The sequence below is a fragment of the Pezoporus wallicus genome, unplaced genomic scaffold (assembly GCF_028554395.1).
Source record: "Pezoporus wallicus isolate ANWC-B61680 ecotype Strahan unplaced genomic scaffold, APGP_CSIRO_Pwel_v1 contig_5767, whole genome shotgun sequence".
NCBI classification, from domain to species: Eukaryota; Metazoa; Chordata; class Aves; order Psittaciformes; family Psittacidae; genus Pezoporus; species Pezoporus wallicus.
The window spans coordinates 9,353,898-9,363,553 of NW_026640599.1; positions in this window are offsets into that span (position 1 = coordinate 9,353,898).

The window sequence follows — 9,656 nt, forward strand, 5'->3', positions numbered from 1 at the left end:
CCCTTAATTGAAGGCACTCATCTAGATCAAAAGGGTGCTTTGAAATGCAAAATAAACCTCTTTTCTTCTGCCATAGGTTTCTGTAGACACACTGATTTGATAAGTATTTGGTTAACTTCCGCTGACCTGAACTATCATCAATTTAGATAAAAATAATGATTCTTAGTGGCTGTAGAAAGCTGTTAAATATATAGGCTGTAGCTGCAGCAAAGGACACTTAAATGGCATCGTCAGATGCATAAATCAGAGCTTTCAGTGAAAACAAGTGGTTTGGCAGTTCCATATGGGCCTAGGATGTGAGGCCACAGGGATGGATAGCCAGCTGTGCTGCACCTTGCCTGTGTGACCTTACAGCTGGCCTCAGAAAGGGACCTACAGCCCTAAGGAGATGCTCAGGCCAGTGGAGCTCACAATTAGGACTTTACTTAGGGTGGGGTCAAACAGACTCCAGAACTAGCTCCAATTTTTACACAAAACAGCCTTGGAGTCTTTCTCTGCACATGCCCAGCACTGCCACAGCAGAAAGGCTCACGCACAATGTCCAGGCTGGCATCTGGCAATAACACATGCCATTCCTCTCACCTCAGAGGCTCAGTCAAACAGTTGAGCCCAGTGTGGAAGTTTTAAATTAGGCATCCCAGGAAAAACAGCAGGGGTTAGCTCTGTCTTTGAAAATGCTGTGTGCATGAGTGGGAGCAGGATACAGCAGATGGGAAATGGCCTGGATACAATCCAATGTCTGTTTAGCGAACCACTAACCGGAGTGTTTATATAGCACTATAGGTTGCATACCAAGTCTTGACCAGGACCTACTTACAGTCTCCAGGACAGATCCACGATGTTTCCAGGAATGTTCTAAATTGTGTCTTTTGGTTGTTTGGGTTTTTATAATCTTTGCTGTATTTGTTCTGCAGCCTAAGGTGTTTGGTTTCCAGGGCCATTAATATCATGCAGCAGACGGTGTGGGGATGCTTCCTCTACAGCTGCATACAAACCATGTAAGAACTTGGCCATGGGTGCTTATGAACAAAGGAGCTTTGAAATGGGCTGTCTCCTCTTCAACTGCTCCAAATGTTTGACCTTGATGTATCATTGACAAGAAACTGTGGCAAGCTTATTGCTGATAAAAGCGTGCTGTTCTCCAGCCATAAGGAAAGTCATCTGTCTTAAGAACAGCTTACAACAGATGTCAGTTGGGCATCCGAAATTAAAAATTTCTGCTGATGCATCCCAGGCTTTGGAATGCCATCCTATGAAATCTAACACTGCAGTGAGACAGTTAGACCCGATACCAGAAAATCGTAGGTCCAAATGAAATGCAGTCCATACAGTAAGCCCTGAATCTGATGTTCACATGGAAACAGAGCCAAATTATGCATGAGTAATAAGGCTGTTATCAGTATGAAAATATAAAGGACTCCTTTATTCCATCCTCATTCATCACAGACACGACCTGGCTACACTGATGTCAGTGGGAAACATCCTACCCCTATATGGTGTGGCATATCAAGTGTTAAAGTAATAGCAGAATAAGGTGACATAGCCTAAAGAACAGTGACAGAACTGGATCTGCCAAGGTAGGAAAACAGTTTCTTTGCCCCAGTTTCTTATCCATAGAATGACGCAAGAGGTTTCCCTTGTTAAGGCATTTTGCAATTTTTCCATACTTGCATGGTGTAAGACATAGTGCATCTTGTAAAAGTTATTTTGTCTTGAAGCATCAGGATGTAGCAATCAAATGGAATTTGGAAGTTTTCTCTGATTTGGGCTGTAACAAGCTTTCAGGGCTGCTCATCCATTGAACTAGGTGCTGCTATGAGGGGAGGAATTCAGGAATTCAACCCCACCTAGCTTGAGTCACTTGCTTTAGGCATTTGGATAGTCATCTCTTCCTCTCTCCACAGTCCATAAAGAAAAAGATACCACCACATACAGATAGCCACCTGAGGAGCAATCACGCTGTGGGGCTGCTTCTTGCCTAACATAACCCAACATACTATATATGCAGCATAGGGACGCAGCCTAGGTACAGCCTGCTTGCTCCACAGCCATGTTGAAGAAGGAATGTATTAATAAACAGGATTGCTCAGAGCACCTGGACAGGCAGTGTATAGAGTGTAACAGGATAAAATAGACACCACAAAAACTATATAAGTAACTTGAAACCTATGAGTATTATGCTGCCTTATTTCTTCTCTTTCTTTGGTCCATAGCATGTTAATGAATAAAAAAAGCTTTGAATGAATAACACTGCTTTGTGGCTGATGATTAACTTACTCTGAAAGGTCTTTATTCATGCACACCACATTCTTCTAAATAATGTTTTAGAACAGGTTCTAAAAATTGTAAGTATTGGTCTGAATCATTCCAGATTTGAAAATATTTTATTCTAGTAACAGAACAGCACTTCTTACATATTCATGTGTCACTAAGATCACTGAAACATGATGATGTATCTAGGTATCGCATTATCAATCGCTTCTTATTTTTAAAGTAAAAATTACAATAAAAGGAGTCAGAAAAGTAGAAAATAGTGCTTAAAAATATTGACAGTGAGCATAGTAGTTTAGAAATCAACCTTGCTAGGATAGATTTAGAAATAAGCCAAACGTATGCTTAAAGACAGGGATTCTCAGTTAAAAGCATGGCCTCAAATGGCCTCTTTCCACCTTCCACAATGAACATCTCTGCTCAGGTTCTAAATAGTTATGGTTTTGCCTACAGGATTGTTCACTAGCCTTTTCTCTGTCTGTCTGCCAAGATCAAGAGTGAAGCTTGGAAAGCCAGTCAGAAATACGTTTTCCCTGTCAGAGCCGATTACCACATTCATTACCAGTTTGACACTGAATTCACAACCTGTATTTCTCCTACCTCCTGCCTTTCCCAGCACCTCTCTCACCTCCTCATCTTGACTTCACCCTCGCTAACAAATGCAGAACCACTTTGCAGAGTTATTAGTATCTGGCTGCCTTTGTTTTGTCAGTAAAAACATGTTATTTAAGTGAAAAAATATGACAATTTCTTAGCAAGGCATTCCTACGCAGTCAGAAGGAAGGAAAGGAAGAAGAAAGCATCTGTGTTTTAATTTTGATTTAGCTGAGGACTTAATTAGCAAATATATTTGTTAACCTTTCTGTTCGTTACATCTCATGAACAGAAATGACTGTGGTGATATGACTGAGAAAGACCGTTTATAGAATTATGACTCCCTACTTAATTATGTTCAATTTGCCAGCTGTGGCATCTATTTGAAAGCTGGGGATTATTAGCAGCTTATAAATACCAGGTTATATACTTTCATACAATCCATTGTTAATGCATTATCTCCCTTGAGGGCATTAAAGATTTTAGTGTAAAACCTGGATTCATGCTGAAGGGTAGTCTGTTTTAGGAAAAAAGAGCTTTTTACAGTGAATAGGCATTGCATGCATCATATAAAGATGTGGCCAAGATTCTAGAAAGTGACTACTAAGTCTGGGTACGTTTTTAAGATTTACGTTCTCAAGGATTTACTTCTCCAATGCAACAGAACAGAAAATCAAGTCTTTTAAACTGAGCCAACTTGCATTCCAGAAGCACTGCTTACCACACGTTAGCATTTGTGTTCATACCTTTGTGTGTTTGTGATGTACTTCTCATTGAGAGAAAAAATGGAAAAAAGTTGGGGAAACTGAAGACAGTAGCCACTAAGGGCACTGACCGTATTGTTACATACAATCACACTAGCTTCCTGGACAGCTGAAATAATAGCAGCCTGGTTTAGTGCCCTTGAACCAGTTTCTACTGGTTGCTTGCACTTCACAGTAAAGCCTGCAATACAACTGCCATCAGAATTGGTAGCACCCTAATTGTGGCACCCGGTAACTAGGGCAGGAGCTGAGGAAATCTCCACATCAGCCCAGGCTTGGTTTGGCTTCTAGGAGGACCAGGGTGATGACAGTCTGAATCACAGTATTTCCATGATTAATAAACTGGAATAGGTTTTACAAGTTCTGAATTAAACTTTCAGCTCAGCCACTGTAAAAGAGGAGCAACACTGTTGATGTGTAGCTGCTCCCTTTTATTTTCAGTATTTGAATCAAATTCTCTAGGTAGAAACTCCCTTTTTTGAGTGCAGTGATGTGAGGCTGTAACTCACTTTGGAGAGGTGGGCCCCCAGATACTGATACAAAGATGGTTTGAAAGTAGCATGCACTGGAAAGACTGGTTTCAAAAAAAGAGATGCTAGCTCTTAAACATGATCTCTGTCGCACAGTTCAAACCCAAACAGCAGTTTGCATATTGAAAACAAATTCAGTCAAGAAGTCAGCAAAAGTGTAGGCAGAGCAAGAGAAAGAGGTTGTAAACAGCAGAAAAATCAGAAATTGATAGAATGAACATCATACAAAGGACTCACAGCAGGAAGGGATGGAAATTACTAGTATCAAACAGTATGGATTAAAAAAGAAGAGGAAAGGAAAAAGATCTGAGAACAAACAGTGCTTCACTCAGAACAGGTTGGGCAATTGACTGTGCAGCTTGAATGGAAAGAGAGAAAGCTACACTGATTTCTAAATAACAGATAATGCAAGATGAATGAAAGATCATAAGGTGAATAAAGGTGCTATAGACAGAATCAGGGCTGGAGTAACATGTGGCAAATGGAAAATCAAGCTGTCAGAGGGGAGATAGTTGGGAGAGCATTAAAGAAGGAGGCCTCCAGTCAGTGAAGATGTTAAATGATGATCACACAGAAGAAAGAAAATGGAACTGAGACAATGGGATGTTCAGAGGGGGACTGTGAGAGATGACTGGGGCTTGAAGCTGCAGAAGGGATGTAAGGATTAAGGAAAGGCCATATAGATAGACATTGCTTCTCTTTCATTCAGAGGTACCTCATCTTTTTTGTCTTTTTATCTCCTTGTCTTGTTAGACAGCACTTTTGTATTTACTCCACAGTTGCATTACTTGCTTTTAACATTTCTTATTTCAGGCAGCTTTCAAGCTGCTTTCAAGCAATATGACCTTAGGGGTGGTTTAAGGTTTTATAGCAACCTTTTACCTACCCACCACCTTTTCTCAAGCAACTTCCAGTTCATTCCTGCCATGACTGAAATGCTGTATGATAGCATCTTTACAAAGCCTACAGAGGCAGCATGGGGCCAAAAGCATCTTATTGCTTCTCAGTTTGCATTTTCTTAAAGCCAATTTAATCCCACATATTTAGTGCTGTAAGCAAGCAATTTCAGAAAATTAAATAGGAATTTCCCTATGTGTTTATGACATAGCAGCGATGATAGATTTTTGTTTGTAGTTAAATATTTTCTCTCAGTGTTTACTGATTAAACATTCAAGGCACACAGGGAAAGTGATTGTAGGCTTGAGAGAAATCCAGCTGAAAAAAATTCATTGATTCAGCTGGATTTTAGAATTGATAAAACCAGTCCAGAGACTGATCTGCGAATAAATGTGTGCATTTCACTAATACATTGGAAGTGGGAACTCTTCCAAGAGTGGACAAGAACATTTACAAGACACTTAACTCCTAAACAGTTTGTACATAGAGCTCTGAACAGTTGTGTTCTACAAAAGGATATACTGTAAATGCATTACTTGTGGTCACCGTTCAGACAGGCAGCATAAAATCCAGGCAATGAAATATGCCATGCATGATGTATGTCATACAAATAGGGCTAGTCTGCCAAAAACACATGCACTATCTCTTAGGCTCCATGAATTATTATAAAGGTAGAAGTGAGGCTCACTAACAGAAGCATGCCTAAAGCTAATGCTACTGACAACATACAATTTGACTAGAAATATTACCTACAAGCAGAAAACTATGGTCTCTTTCCCATCAAAAAATGCCATTTTTCTTTTGAACAAAACATATGGGGAAAAAAAGAAGTATTTTTAGTTTGATATTACCCATGAACGAGAAAGAAAAACAATAGGGAAATAAAACTCATTGAAAGTAAAGCAAATTTATTGCCAAGTGGTCAGTAGCTAAACCAGTCCTATATACACTGTAATAATAGACTCGCTCTTCTTGTTAAGAAACTTAAGAAACTTTTAAAAGGTTACCTTCGGTTTACCCTGCAAAATCATAATCATGTGGCTTCGTAACTGTAAGGAAGGATCCAATAGTAGGAATGCTGACAAGCACATATTTTCAGGGAAGCTGTATACTTACAGAATAAGGTGCTTACTGTATTTCATATGACCATCTTGGCTTCCTCCTGCAACTATACTGCAGGTCCTCCCAGTGTCATCCTATGGAGCTTGTTTCAATACCATTAGAAAGCACTGCAGCAAATAATGTTTCTGCAGATCAGACAGGCGTGAGGAGCTCCAACATCATTACTCATGTCTGGCTTATTATAGGATAAGCTTTATCTCTTAGGGTCAGGTCTTTGGATCCAGCTGAATAGTTTCAATGCAGGATAGTGTGTGGGAAAGCAGAGTTTTACACTGCTTCTATGCTTACAGTGCTGGAGCCAGCAAAGGTTCTGCAGTAAGTCTGGCTGCACGTAACTCCCCATAACACAAAGGACATCCCCAGGCTCCTTGTGTCAGTGGCTCTCAGTGTAACTACATCAGAGTGTAATAAAATCTGTGGAAAAGATTTCTGAAAGAATGGGCTCGGGCAGCTGCATAATCTTGTTCTAAGAAGCCTGCATGACATATTGGCTAAAGCTACGTCTTATGGCTTTGTTTGACATACTCAAAAGTGGCTGCCACACAGAAAATGTATCTTGCCTCTTCCTGAACCATTGTTATTGCAACATCTGTTATTTATCATGCATTGGTAATAGAATGAATTAATATGCTTTCACATTAGCTCTTGCACGCTTCCTAAGCAAACAGTAAAAATTGAAGACTGGCAGTTCAGTATTGTTTATTGTTACATGGGGCTGTGTTAGTTTGAGTATGTGATGAAGAAAAATACAATAGCATATACTTTAAAACAGGAATCAAGAAGAAAATATAATCCAGAAGTTTCATTTCAGCATTCTCATAGGTCTTTTTGAGTCAATGCCTTTTGGCACTGGCAAGACACCAACTTGAGCTCATTTGGCACAATGAGACACAGTACTGTAGACTACGATAGATGTGAAAACAGGGCAAAACAGAAAAAGAAGTAAGGAGGAAGTGAGCACTCAGAACAGAGCAGCTTGTTGCTTGAATTCATCAGAGTACAAACTCAATAACACTGTACCACTTCCTAGATCAGAGGAGAAATCTAGCCATGATTTCTAATGCCCTGAAGGTATGGCAATACATTCTTTCTTCTTACAACTGAACCCCTCCATGGTGACAATTCCAACAAAACACTGAAAGCAGAGAAGCCAGACAAAACTATACTACCCAGTATTTGCTTTAGGTTGTAACAGCAATCTTTCTATCAAATTTAATTAAAAAAAAATAAAATTTTTCCACAGAAGTAAGACTCTGAAATAATAAACTTTAAGAAAGAAAATACAATTGCATGTTATTGCATAAGATATTTTAAGTCCTTAAATTACAGAACGCTGTATGAATAGCCTTCCTTTATGCAGCCAAACAAACCTTTGCTTATCAAAGCAACTGGCATTCTTCATTGCCCATGCTTTGACATAACTCTCATCAAAGGAGGAGCTTTTTCTTCTAATTTAGTCTGGACAGAGGAAATGAATGTTGCTGTGATTTTTGGATAAGAAATTATTTTGCTCTCATTCTTTTTGGAAGTCTGCATTTCTCTCACCACTTTCAACCTGAAAGTCAAAACAGAAATGGTACTCAAAAGTCCTGCCTTTGAAAACTACGCTCAGATGTTACCAGGACGATGTATCTGCAGTTTCTATCAGAAATCCCTTTCAGAATCTGAAAATCTCACCTCTCAAGATTTTCACCTCTCACCTCTTTGAAGAAAACCTTCCAGAATACTGATGCTGGGAAGAAAAAAAGTTGCATTTGCATGGTAAGAACTCCTATCTGATGAATTTTCTGATTTTCTTCTATTCTAGGTTAATGTTGCTGCCAACATTAGTCATTCTATAAGCATTGCAGCCAAAACCTCTTATCAAGCTACTTGTTATCTTCTGAGCAACTGCCTGATCATCAACAATAGCTATACATACAATTTTGTATTCATCAGAGATGCTTTCAGTTCAAAATTATCAGTGTAATGAAGAAAAATTAAAAAAAAAACCACAACCCCATAATTTCTTAACCTAATGGTTAAATAACTGAAGAATATAATAAAGACTGTCTGAGGAATTATTCAGTTAATGTAAGGCAAGTAATAAAGAATAATTATGGAAAATTTATGTTGAATATCACATACATTGTTCACAAGAGAAAATTACAGTTACCGATTGAATTTGTAGTTTTAAAAACATCACAGCTGAAACAATTTCTGTCTTTACACGTTTATAAACTAATAGAGAAGGAAGTCCTGTTACCACCACTCTTGGTGGTTCTAATTTATTCGAGGTAGAATAATCAGTAGCAGTTTAAGAAGTAAAACACTGATCTCTTGACTCATAACCTACTGTTTTAACTAGAAGACATTAATTTCTCTTAAAGTATCAGCTGACACATTTTAGTAAAGACTGAGCTGACACCAGTGAGGACCAAACTCCACAACTGAGCATACGTTATTTGACAAACCTCTGTGTTGCAATAACATGTAAGTTTTTGGTTATTTACAACAACTGGCTGGTTTAGACTGAAATTTTTTATGTCAATTCCAAGAGTCACTTTGCTGTAATTAGTGCCAGATATTACTTTATCGGGTTCTGGTGAAGTTGTGCTATCAGACTACAATACAGTAATATTTTACATTATTAATATGGTTAGTATTCTTATATAAGCTTTGAAGCATTAACTATATTTTTTGTCTGTTTATCCAAGTTTGGTCCATTCATTATAGCTCTAATTGTGAAAGTATGTAGGTGAGCTATAGATCAATCACTTTGCATTCCATTCTTGACCCTACATTTATATTTAATTATCTTGCATTTAAAACCACAGATGTATAATTAGATGTTACCTGACAGCTTCTAGAGTAACTGCCTGTGAATAACCACATAGTCCTTCCAACTTTTTTTCTGTGATGCCTTTAATAAACTCAAAAATGGTCTGGCAGCCAATAAAATGAAATCATGGCCTGCTGGGTTGATCAGTATTATGTTACTGTATTGTTTTTCCCCTTGGAAAACTCATCTCTCTTTCCTAAGCACACATTCTTTCTTATTTACAATAGAAAATGAATGGAGAAGTTAGTGCAAAAGTTTCTGCCAAGGAGAAAACTTTTTAAAAGTAATCATGGTTCCAGCTGCCCACATGGCAACTCTTCATGTTGAGAGTATCTCTGACTAGAAGGAAATTAATTTAATATGTGCAAAGCACTCCATTGATGTGGAATTCACCTGTACAGTTCATAGTCAACAGATAGAAGCAGAACACATTTTATCTGATCTGTTTTAGACATCTACTGCAGGGTGAGATCAATAGCATCTTAAAAATGGCTCTCTGCTGGTTGTGAATGCAGTCAAGACAACCAGATCAAATATAGGCCTCTGGATTGTCGACAACTGAAATTAGATGAGACAAGCTTCATGCACAGGACTCACACAAAAGCCAATGTAGAACAGCTGTTCTGCACTGACATTTTGGCCTTTTAGACTGGCACC